A 13,073-nucleotide genomic window follows, 5' to 3' on the forward strand; every position below is an offset into this window, starting at 1 on the left:
GACTATTCAGCATAACTATATTAAATTTATAAATAAACCTCAATAGGCACATTTGTTTCTTAACACAGTATCATAATTTATTAAACTTCGAGTTTCAATAGCTTCGTAACTTAATTTAATAATTTTAACTATTCTATACAAATTCTACCGATTTAAAATGTCAGTATCATTTTTGTGGTTAAAGAGCATTGAACTATGACAGGGAAGTACAGTATTGTCCTCTAGAATCTCATTCTGGTTGTTACATTTACATGAGACAGTAATTATAAGTGTCCAAAGGACAAATGACACTATGTTAGACACAGTGCAAAGCTCTTCTAGTCTTGTCCCTGCCTTTTTAGGGGTTTACCTTTTAAAGAATTTTTGAGTGTAGAAAAGACTTTGTAACCCACAAAAGGAAACAACTATAGTAATTCAAGACTTTATTTTTTATGGTTTCCCCAGCTGAACATGTGCTTTTTGTTCTGTTCCATTTATAGCTCAGTTCTGCTGGGCAAAGATAGGGCTTTCTTCAATGTTTTCTGCATACTGTTAACCCTTCATAAATAATAAAAAATAATCACAATATTTAACCTTTAATTATAGTTGTTTTAGCTATTGCATTCATCTCTGCATGATTTGCCACTGATTAATCTTAATGTATTTAATGACCATTTTAATTAAACGAAGCAATTTTGCAGGGCTATAATTATGGATTATGCTAAGAGGAATGTACACGAATAACAAAATTTCATATATTTGTGATTTGAAGAGTATCAAGGCTGTTTAATCTTTATCAGTGACATCAGTGTGGACCCAATTAGCACAGTCTGCAGCCACTTCATAATTCAAAAGAATGTGATCATTCAGCTGGAAGCACATTTGACAGAAACTCCGTAGTCATGAAGGTAAAAGCTTGCAAGATCACCCACTAGGATGGAGAAGCTGTCGTTCTTTCATCAGTGCTGTTGAATACTAATGTCAAGGTCAGAATGGTGTAATTTTAGGCTGCCAAAATATTGCTGGAATTGATATACCAGAAGATGTTTAAGAAAGTAAAGAAGGAGAATTTCGGAAAACTTTTGTAAGGTATAGTTTGGTATGACTCTTTAGTGCCTGGAGACAATTTTCCATTTTATCATTGTTTTACAACAAAATCTGCTAGTTCTCCTGCATAACGATTCACATATTCTTCCTTTCTTTTGTCCCCTATATTATTCAATTTCCATCTTGGCTAAGAATTGTAACTATTGTAAAAGTCTATTCCTCTGAGATTCTCATTTTTAAAAAAAGCCTCCTTTTGTTCAGCTTAACATTCACCCCCCCTTCTGCCACAAGTGGAGCAAGAGTGTCACGTACATTTAATTCAAGTGTAACTTCCTAAAAATGTCATTTCAAATACATATTTATCTTTTCCTCAGAATGTAGAGAATAAGAATATAATGAATTTAGAAAACTAGTTCAAATTATGTTGAATTTTCAAGATAATAGCTTGTTCTAATTAAACAATAGTAATTGTTATATTACTACTAAATACCATTTATCTTTGAAATACTTGTGTGTGTGTGCTTGCATGTGTGCATGCATACGTGTTTTAAGTTCTTTTATGTATGTTATTTATGTTATTTGATCCTTAAAACCACTCTGGGAAGCAGAGAGCTTTGTTTGTTGCCTTTGTTATAGAAGAGACTCCTGAGATTCTAATAGATCTTGACTTCCTGAAAGTTCACAGCATGTAGTGTGAGAATCAGACCCTAGAATCCAGCCTCTGCCATATGTATCCATATCCTTGTATTATATCACATTGGCCATTTACTACAGTTTCTTTGAACATGATGTCCTAAATTATGCTCCATATTTCTCATTAAAAAAAAAATTTAAAGGCAAACTAATAAACAAAATGCATTGCTCATTTCTTTTATTTACTACGTATCTACTAAAATTTTCCAAACTCTCTTGGCTCAGACAAACAAGGGGAAAAAAGAGCAACCCTCATAGTTGCCCTGATGTGACTGATTTCACAGACATAAATCTGTCAATGAGCTATGCCAGACAATCGCTCAGTAGGATTGCTTTCCATATTCCAGATACATTTTGAAAGATGTCTGAAATGACACGTTTACAGTAAAATATACATGGCCGGGTGAACTTTCCTAGTCTTATCTTGTGCCTCAGTAACTCTAAAGAGAAAGTGAAATCTTTTCTTCTGCATCAGACATGTTTTAAAAAAATTCAAATATTGCTTTTAAATATTCCTTAGCATTCATAAGCATACTGCTTACTTTTAACAAATTTCTGACTTTAACTTACCACTCAGGGCAGCTACTCAGAGCCTAGGGGCAAAAAACCATCACCTTTTTAAGTATTTCATAGTGAATGTTTTAACTGAATCGATTAAATCTACATTAGACCAAGCCTATGCTTAGCTTTAAAAATAATTTATCAGCTTCCTACGGCACTTTACATCTTCTGAGATGATTATGCGGACAGCACCACACCCTTGCTCAAAGTTAAGCCATCTTTTATGATTTGGATGTAAATGAAAATTGATATCCTATTTTAAATGACTAACAATTTGGCTTTGGAGTCACAGAAGAAAGGCTGCAATGAGCCCTGCTAGCCCCGGGAATACGCAACACCAAAGCGTCAAGGACAGATTTAATTCAAAGGTCACCCTCTTACAGGCAGAATTTGAAGACTAGAAAGCAGCATCAATAGGTAGGGCGGAAGTTCAGCCCAAAGCGTGAACCCACATGTCTATAGAAACAGCATTTTTTTTTTTTTTTAGCATATTTCATCCCTTACTCTAATATGTATTCTCTCTTTGCCTTTTCATAGAAAGTATTCGTGTTAAACTTGAATTGTGTTAATTAAATAATCCAATAAACTTTTATAGGGGACCAATCGGGCTCTGTGAACAGTCCTGGAGCTTCATCAGTAAATAAAATAAGTCCCTGCCCTCAAGAAGCTCTAAGTCCAGGGGGGATAGCAGTTAAAAGAAACAGCCAAATCAAAAACCAGTTGCAGTCAAATGGATTCTAACTCATGGTGAACCCGTGTATTTCAGAGTAGAACTAGGTCCATAGGGTTTTCTGTGGCTGTGATCCTTCCAAAGTTCGTCCCAAGGCGCCTCTGGGTGGATTGGAATCACAAGTCTCCAAGCCTTAACCATTTGCGTCAGCCAGGGACTCTAATGACAGTGTGATGTATTTCTATCCCATGACACTTTCTATACTCCACTGACGTCTGCTCACTTTCCTCAGGGAGAATGGAGGCATCTTCAATGTTAAGGCGTGTGCAAAAAATATTTTTTAAAGTAAACACAGAAAATGGAAGCAAAGGAAAGGAGACTGAAATTACACCATCTGTAAGAGTCACTGTAGTATTCACACCCTCTTCACCCATAACCCGTTGCCATCGGGTCAGTTCCGACTCATAGCGACCCTATAAAGACAGAATAGAACTGCCCCACAGGATTTCCAAAGAGCACCTGGTAGATTCGAACTGCCGATTTTTTGGTTAGCAGTTGTAGCTCTTAACCACTACGCCACCAGGGTCTCAGGCTGGGATAATGGAGCTGATTACCAAAGCGTTGCGAAACCAGTGAGTTGATTCTCATGCAATGAGTTGCCCAATGGTGTGAAGCCACCCTCTCCCAGAAATTCTTTCACCATTTAATAGATCCTGCTCTCCCAGTTGCTCCTCCCCACCATGGGGTCTCTTCAAACCAGCTGTGCTTCTTGTCGTCATGGAGAAAGGTTTGTGGTTCTGCCTGTTTTCACAGGTACAGGACAATGGCAGCACAGGCGTGCCAGATGTGTGGGCTCTGGGATTGAACCAAGGGTTCCAATTTTGGACAACCCACATGCATGTCACATGGACTTGGTAGAATTATTTAACCTTGCCAAGAATCAATTTTCTCATTTTTACCATGGGAACAATAAACATACCTACCTTAAAGGTGGAAATGAGAATTAAAAAAAGAAAAAGTCCAGGTCCTTCCACCTAGGAGTCAGCCGGTCTATCAGTTTGTCCCTTCTTTCCTCCCTCCTTCCCCTTCTTCTGTTTCCTCTTCTTCACCTTCTCCTTAGCCATAGCATTTTCAAATCCTAGTATGAACCATACTTTCATGAAGTGGAGAAGATAACATATGTGACTGTGGCCTACCAATTTGTCACAAGGAGCTAAACAATCTGATAACAAGACCACAGGGTTGGTGTGAGATTGAATGAGATAATGCAAGCAATGCACTCAGCACATAGTAAGTGCTCAATAAATATCAGCTGCTGATAGCTGTTAGATAGTCTGATTTCACTGTTGAAGTGGCAATGGAATTGTGTGAAGATTGGACGAAATAATGCAAGCAAAGCACTTAGCATATAGTAAGTGCTCAATAACTATTAGCTGCTATTAGCTGCTACTAGCTGGGTTTTTATTCCATGAGTAGGAGTAGAAATGGTAAAATTATACTAGGATGAGGCTTCTGCTGTTATCCCACACCATGCAGACCGCCTTTGATGGTAGCTGAGGAAATGGCTTTATCTTGTACCTGCTATAAAGCAAGCTACTGGTGTGATCTTAATGCTGGCAAAAAACTGTGGGTTGGTAGGGGAAAGAGAGGGTGAACTACTTCTTTTCACATAGCTCAAAAGAGCTTATTTCAAATTCACCAAAATCAGAAAGAGAATATGAGACAGAACAGTACTTAAATTTTACATTAGATATGAATCTCAATGAGCATGACTTTACCCGGAATGCTCTGACTTGGCCAGAGTTTCACAGGATTGCAGTAATGAACATTAAAAGTAACATTTTAATACCTCGTAATGCCTTCAAAATATTTTTTCACATATCTTAGTTTTAGAATAAGTAAACATTTATTTGGTACATTATGTTATATAACATTACAGCTTTAAAAAAGCGTATAAGAAATTGCAAGGAAAATGTCAAATATAATGGGATGCTGATGGTCTTATTTAAAATGTTTGCTACTAGGAATACGACTTAAAAATATTGACCTTAAATTCTGAAGGCCAAGGTTCATATCAAGTTTTCAAGAAGCACATAAAAATTGTCACTGTGAATAGCAATAAACTAAACATCACTTTGGGTTTTGGCTTTCATCTTTAACTGGAAACCCTAAGCTCACATTTCAAGGCTGCTTATGTATGTTAAAATATTCCACAGAATAGTTTGCAGGAAGCTGGTGTGTGAGCCTAAATGTCCTGGTTATCTTCTTAACAAAGGAACTCAGATGAACAGCTCAGCACAAAAGCAAGCCTTTCCAAAGCAACAAAAAAAGGACTGCTAAGTCCAAACAAAAGTCTCTAATACTAGATAATTTGATTTGGGATCCAAATAAATTAAGAACAAGGCCCTCTTTCATTAAAGCGGTGACCCATTTTATGACAGCGGATTGTGGATTGTTCACCTCTTTATTCGAATGTGACTTATGCTGACTAATGGAGCCCAGGCGCCACAATTTCTAATGGGGGCACCAGTGCAGCAGTTGGAAGATCAAGCTGGTTTTTGCCATTCAAACCTGATGTTTCCTCCTTGAATCATAAAACTTGAGAAATACATGTTGACGTTCTGTATTCACACTGTGGGCATTGTCTGGGCATCACCATAATTGTCACTGACAGACATTCTTTTACAAAGATAAGTTCTCACCTAATTTGTGTGAAGCAGTCCCCAAAGAATGTCACGGTAACAGCCAGCACATGTGCAATATTGCTTTCAAATAACATGCATGTGCCAAGTGCCAAAATGGAAATTTGTGGAAATGACATCTGCAATTGAAAAAAATACGCCTCATAAAAACCATGGGGAGTTCTGCTTTTCTCAGAGTTTTTTTGGTCAGTGCCCTTTTAGTCTAAAATGACTATCACTCTTCTCTATGTGTAAGCTGCCATGTATACTTTAGCAGTGAGGCATAAGAAAGGTTGGGTCATACAAGGGGCACCACCAAAAGCAGCACGCGCAGCGCTACAGCTGCAATACCGTGTAAGGGATTGATATGGAAGCTCTTGGTGTCTCACAGCTTCCCACACCTAATTTCATTCACTTAATTTTATGTCCAGCAAGGCTTAATAAATTAATTGATGGGGCTTCTATTAAGGAACAATAATAGTTATCCCTGTGTGCTAGGCACTATGCTAAGTGCTTTACATATATTAATTGATGCATTCCTCACAACAACCCTGTGAGATATGCATAATCTTTATGCCCATTTTACAGATGAGAAAATTGAGGCATAGAGAATAAGTGAGCTTGGAGCTGAGATCGGAACACAGACTGTCTGGTTCCAGAATCTATGCTCTTAACCACTGCATTATACAAGAAAGAAATGTTTATTTAATTAAACGTTATGAAGTTAAAGCACTCTGAGTGAGCACTCAGGTAATGTAATCTATTATTATTGTTGCTGTTAGTATCATGATTATCATTATATTTGTACTTGGGACTCTGCAGTCAACCCTCATAAAGCAATTATCTGGATAATTTGATCTGTATACACAGCAGCTTTGGTAATCAGATTACCCCACCAGAAATCATTTTCCTCAGTAACAAAGGATTCAGAGATAAATTTTATGACCAATTTTAGTATCCAGCTTACTTTTCCCAGGCATATTATTATTGGGTAAAACTATTTGTAAGTGTGTAATTGTATTAACGACACAGAGAGTTGTTTATTTTTAAGCCTCAACTCAAAAACATTGCTTCCCTTTTCCCACGGTACTTAATTCATTTTGACAGCTTTACTGAAAACATAAAACTTACAAGTGCCCCCTTTTCCGACTCTGCCCCTTAGGGAGTAGGAGGTGTTGAGGATGCCTCCAACACTCGGTGAAACTCCCCTTGACCCGTATCTGCATCTGTGCATGTGATGAAAATTCATGAGCTGCCTCTTTCTTTGAAAGTGAGCAAGATCTTCCCATTTCTTTATGTGAGTAATACTGAGAGGGAGGCTTCCTGTGAGTGAAGGGTAGAGGACACGGTCACCTGCATAATGCAGGACAGAGCTGGTGCTCTGCTCACACGAGACGAGATGCAGCACCTTGTCTGCAGTAGGCCTGTTCAGGCCCTGTTGTGGTGCTGATCACTGTCTGCCCAATCCGATCTCCAGGAGAGCAGCCAGACGTGTTTTGCAGCTCTGCATTATTCGGATGGCTCAGTAACAGGACCTGAAAGGATATTTATTTCTGTTGTTAATTTCAGTGCTTTCAGAAACTCAATGGTTGTACTGAGAAAACCTGAAACCCATACTTTGGAATGAACCGCTTATTGTAACTTTACCATAAAAATTTCAGGAAGCCTAATAATGTACAAGGATAATGATAGAATGGCTCTAGTGTTGATAGTATTTTTTTTCTTCCAAGCTGTTTTTGAAACTCTAAAGCATAGATTATCTTTTTACTTAACTGTGCAGGTTCTGTATCTTTCTCAGATGAACGAGTTTCATCCTTGCTGCGCTATGCATAGGTGATTTTTAGCATGCTATTTTCTCTGCAGAATGGACAACTTTCTATCTCCCTTTCTATTCATCCTTTCAAGCTCAGCTCATTGTTTTTTAATTTTATGGGCATGTTTCTTCTGTGCTCTCATATTCGATTACGATACCAATTTATGGAATAAAGAGACAGGATGGATTCCAATACAAAATACTGCATTAAAAAGGTGATATTCATTCATTCATTCATCCATTGATTCAACAGACATTACTGAGTCTTTTTGACCTAGGCTCTGTTTTAAGCACCGGAAATATAAATATAAATATAAAGTAAATGGAATAGACGTGCTCTCTGCTTCATACAGTTTTCAATCTTAAAAGCAAAATAAGGGGAATAAGTTTTTATTATCTACATCTCAATTTGATTTCCAAAAGCCATAAACTGCGTTGCAGCATTTTTCAAATGTGAATTATTTGTATTTATTTTTGAGCCATATGTTTTACAAATCACATCTCTTCTTGTTCAATCTTGTTTTCCCTGATTAGCTCAAGTTTTCAGTAAATGCCCTGTAGTAAGCAGAACTCTTCAAGATGACCTCTGGCTTCATAACTTGAGGAACACCCTCTTGTAAAGCTAAATTTCATTCACACAAAGAAATCATATGTGCACTTCTCAGATCTCCATATCCCTCACAATTTCATCTAGTAAGAGTACATTCCAGTTTTGAAACAGTACAGCATTGAGATACGAGACTGTACAAAATACAATCAATTTTACACTGCATGTAAGTGCTTCCAAATTAATTCCTAATCAAAGTGATCATTTCTTAAATTATGAAATAAAAAGTGAGATTTGTGAAGTCAGAAAGAGTTAGCTGGATGATGATATGAAACTGTGTGTTAAGAGTACAGACTAAGATGATGTCAAAATATAGTGATTTAAACAAGATGAGAGTTTATCAATCTCTTGCATAATCACCAAGAGTCAACAAGTCTTTCATTCCTGGGTTCAAGTTGGCTGTTTCAGCTCCGCCAAGATATCTGCATCGTCCCAGCCAGTGAGAAGGAGCCAGGGCAGAGTGAGCCCATTCTTTCCTGGAGTGCAGCCCTAAGTGGCCCACCTCACTTCCCCTCATATCCTGTTAGCCACAACATAGTTATGTGGCCATATTTTCAATAAAGGTTTGGAAATGCAGTCATATACAGGTAGTCCCCAACTTACGATGCAGTTCCATTGCAACGACTCTGTCCTAAGTAAATTCTGACTTAAGTCGAATGCCTTTTTTTTAGTTTTCATTATTATTGCCTTTAATTATCAGTATCTCTAGTAAGCCAATCTCTATTTGTCTTTGGGGGTTGGAAACATTACATATAAACTCACAGATGTATTTTAATACATGCATAAACCCAAAACCAAACCAGTCGATTCCAACTCATAGCGACCCTATAAGAGAGAGTAGAACCACCCCATAGGGTTTCCAAGGAATGGCTGGTATATTTGAACTGCCAACGTTTTGGTTAGCAGCCTGAACTCTTAACCACTGTGCCACCAGAGCTCCAATGCATACGTACATACATACGTTAAAAATGTACAAATTAAAAAAAAAAGGACAGCCGTAAGTGCGGTTCATGGTAACTCGAATATGTTGTAAGTTGGGGACTACCTGTACTCTAAAACTCTGGAGCTCTAATATAAAAGAAGAAGCAAAGGATGCATATAGAGAGGACAACAAGCTCTGCCACAGGGTTAGTACTCTGACATAAAGAATGTCCCATTTGATTAAAGTAGATTCCACGCTACTAAAGATGAAATCTATCTGAAGGTCTAGATTCTAGAATGAATAACAATTTCCCAATGACAGAATGAATATTATTTAGAGTAGCAATCTAGAAATAAGAGTTTTGTAACTGTATTTTTAGTCATGATTACATTTCTGTTTGTGAAATTTGTTTTGATTTCAACAATGTGAAAAAATGATAACAATGTTTCGATAAACTCAACCTCTGTTTAGTAATAAAGTTCTTGCCTTTTTTTTTGTGGATTGTTCCAGGCAGAAGAAACCAAATATACATGCATATATATTCTCTACTTTGGAGTCACCTCTTATTTTGTAAAACTAATAGTATATCAACATATTTTTGTGCGTGTTTATAAATAAATAGTTTTTTAAAATTGATTTAACAAACAAATCATTAAAAAAAATTAATTCGGGTTCAGCCATCGCGCGCTGCCTCACGCTGTGTAGCCCCCCACCCTTCCCCCTGCCAGCCGCCTTCACCTGGGAAACCCGCCAGGGTCGCAGGCCGATTGGAAGCTGATTTCATGGCAGCCGCGAGGAGGGCAGTTTTGGGGCCTTTGGTGGGGGCGGTGGATCAGGCCACCAGATCCACGCACTTTTTGGTGTTGAATTCAAAAACAGCTGAGCTACTTAGTCATCAAGTGGAAATAAAACGAGTTCCCAAGGGAAGGATGGGTGGAGCAAGACCCTAAGGAAATTCTGCGGTCTGTTTACCAGTGTACGGGGAAAAACGTGTGAGAAGCTTCGAGAGCTCAATACTGGTATTTCCAACATAAAAGCTATTGGTGTCAGCAATCGGAGGGAAACCACCGTCGTCTGGGGCAAGTTGACCGGAGAGCCTCGCTACAATGCTGTGGCTTGATCTAAGAACCCAGTCTCCCGTGGAGAATCTTAGTAAAAGAATTCCAGGAAATGATAACTTTGTCAAGTCCAAGATAGGCCTTCCACTTAGCACTTACTTCAGTGCTGTGAAACTTCGTTGGATCCTTGACAATGTGAGAAAAGTTCAAGAAGCTGTTGAAGAAGATAGAGCTCTTTTTGGGACCATTGATTCATGGCTTATTGGGAGTTTGATTGGAGGAGCCAAAGGAGGTGTCCATTGTACAGATGTAACAAATGCAAGTAGGACGATGCTTTTTAACATTCATTCTTTGGAATGGGATAAAGAGCTCTGCGACTTTTTTGGAATTTCAAAGGCGATTCTTCCAAACGTTTGGAGTTCTTCTGAGATCTATGGCCTCGTGAAAGCTGAGGCCTTGGAGATGTGCCAATCTCTGGGTGCTTAGGAGACCAGTCGGCTGCATTAGCGGGACAAATGTGCTTTCAGGATGGACAAGCCGAAAACAAGTAAGAACAGCTGTTTCTTACTTAGTAATACAGGCCATTAAGCGTGTATTTTCTGAACACGGCCTTCTGACCACGGTGGCTTACAAACTCGGCAGAGACAAGCCGGTACATTATGCACTGGAAGATTCTGTGCTATAGCTGGTGCTATTATTCGCTGGCTAAGAGGCGATCCTGGAATTGTAAGTACCTCAGAGGAAACTGAAAAACTTGCTAAAGAAGTAGTACTTCTTATGGCTGCTACTTCGTCCCAGCATTTTCAGGGTTATATGCACCTTATTGGGAGCCCAGTGCAAGAGGGTTAATCTGTGGTCTTACTCAGTTCACCAGTAAATGTCATATTGCTTTTGCTGCATTAGAAGCTGTTTGTTTCCGAATTCGAGAGATTTTGCACGCCATGAACTGCGACTGCGGAATTCCACTCAGCCATCTGCTGGTAGATGCAGGAATGACCAGCAACAAAACTCTTCGGAAGCTACAAGCGGACATTCTGTATATTCCAGTAGTGAAGCCCTCCATGCCCGAGACAACGGCTCTGGGAGTTGCCATGGCCGCAGGGGCCGCGGAAGGAGTCGGCCTCTGGCGTCTACAACCTGAGGATGTGTCAGCTGTCACCATGGAGCGATTTGAACCACAGATCAACGCTGGGGAAAGTGAAATTCGTTATTCTACTTGGAAAAAGGCTGTGATGAAGTCAGTAGGTTGGGTTACAGCTCAGTCTCTTGAAAGTGGTGACCCTAGAATCTTCTGTAGTCTGCCCTTGGGCTTTTTTATAGGGAGTAGCATGGTTATGTTAATCGGAGCAAGAGATATCTCAGGTATTCCGTAAATAATACCAACTCATGGACTCCCAAGATGTGAGCTTTTTACATGAGAGAATCCAGCAATTTTGTCTCTTAATGTGATGACACTATTGATAGACCGATTTTATTTATAAGCCACTTGCTGCTTGACCCTTCAAGTAAACCTGTGGCTTGAAATAAAGAAAATGCAGCAGAAAGAACGCTATAGGAAGATCTGGTGTTTTAACTCAATAGTTAAGGTTGGGCTGGCCGCTTTTGGGGCTGACCCCCTCCATTGCCATAATATTCTCCCCTCATTCCCTCTAAGATCTAGGAAGAATTCAGATCCTGTTCATGGAATTTTTTATCAAACATATTGCAACACTGATGAATCGGGATTTGATTCTTTGCACTACACACACTTGATTAAAAGGTTATTACTAACTGGCTAAAATTGAGGGATTTAAAAAAAAATAACCCAAAAAAGGTATCTTTTCTACACCTTAAGGAGACCACAACATCTTCACTGAATGTCTAATGGAAACCTCTACTAAATTCTTAAAATGGAAATTTAGTACTCTGGTAACTTAGATATTTTACTGGAAATTATTTGCCAAAACTGAAATTATTCAGACATTTTACATGTCTTACTAATTACACTGAATTTACTGACTGGATCTTATAGGGAAGGACACTTTTTCCTCTTTTTTTAATTTTCTTTTCATCTCTCCTTTTGGTATTTTTTACTTTGTATATTAACATACATGCCTATATATTTTCTATTATGAGGGTAGATTAAGAGCACATTGTATTCAATAGGTTATAACAGGGCTGGCTGGTCTTAAGTGGACCACTATGTATATAAATATTCTGGGGAAAACAGCTGTATACATTTTTGGGCAATGGTTATGCATATTATTTACCAGAAGAAACTTTCTTAAAGAGCCAGCATTTAAAATTTAAGTGTATATTCTATGCCAGTAAAAGAAAATGTACTTTATGGTGAATTCAACTATATTTCTTATACTTTGCCTTTTTATTTAATTGTCTTATCTGGATATATGCTGAAAAAAGAAAAACACTGCAGTAAACATTGTTTTCAAACATAAACTCTGGTCCAAATAAAGTAGTTTTTGTTTTTCAAAAAAAAAAATTAATTTGAAAAGACAGGATCTGTTTCTTTGAGACATCTGCCATAAAGATACATTTTACACTTGAAAAACTTTTCAGTGATCTATTCTCCATCAAGACTCCCTGAAATTCTAAATTGCTCAAATTACTGCCTGGGTGTATGGATGACCTCATACCAGTGCACACCTGATGGCAATTGTTTATATATAGAACACTCAACCAAAAACCAAACCCACTGCCACTGAGTCAATTCTGACTCATAGTCACCCTATAGAACAGAGTAGAACTGCCCTATGGGGTTTCCAAGGCTGTAAATCTTTACAGAAGCAGACTGCCACATCTTTCTCCCACGAAGTGGCTGGTGGGTTCGAACCTCTGACCTTTCGGTTAGCAGCTGAGTGCTTAAACCACTGTGCCATCAGTGCTCCTTATATAGGACGCAATCCTGATAAATCTCTGACACTTACTACTGACTTCCTACTGCTCGAAAATGTGTGTCTAATAGCATGTGTATGCTTTCTTTTTCCCTCGAGGTTTCAGATTCCTTCTCTACAAGAACATGGAAAATTAGAATGAACATCACAG

General features: G+C 38.4%; 1 pseudogene; it reads left to right on the forward strand.

Moving 5' to 3' along the window:
* Positions 1–9,755: 9,755 nt before the first annotated feature.
* Positions 9,756–11,564, forward strand: LOC101360111 (glycerol kinase pseudogene; annotated as a pseudogene).
* The last annotated feature ends 1,509 nt before the right edge of the window (positions 11,565–13,073 follow it).

This window comes from Trichechus manatus, unplaced genomic scaffold (genome assembly GCF_000243295.1).
Source record: "Trichechus manatus latirostris isolate Lorelei unplaced genomic scaffold, TriManLat1.0 scaffold00230, whole genome shotgun sequence".
Classification (NCBI taxonomy): Eukaryota; Metazoa; Chordata; class Mammalia; order Sirenia; family Trichechidae; genus Trichechus; species Trichechus manatus.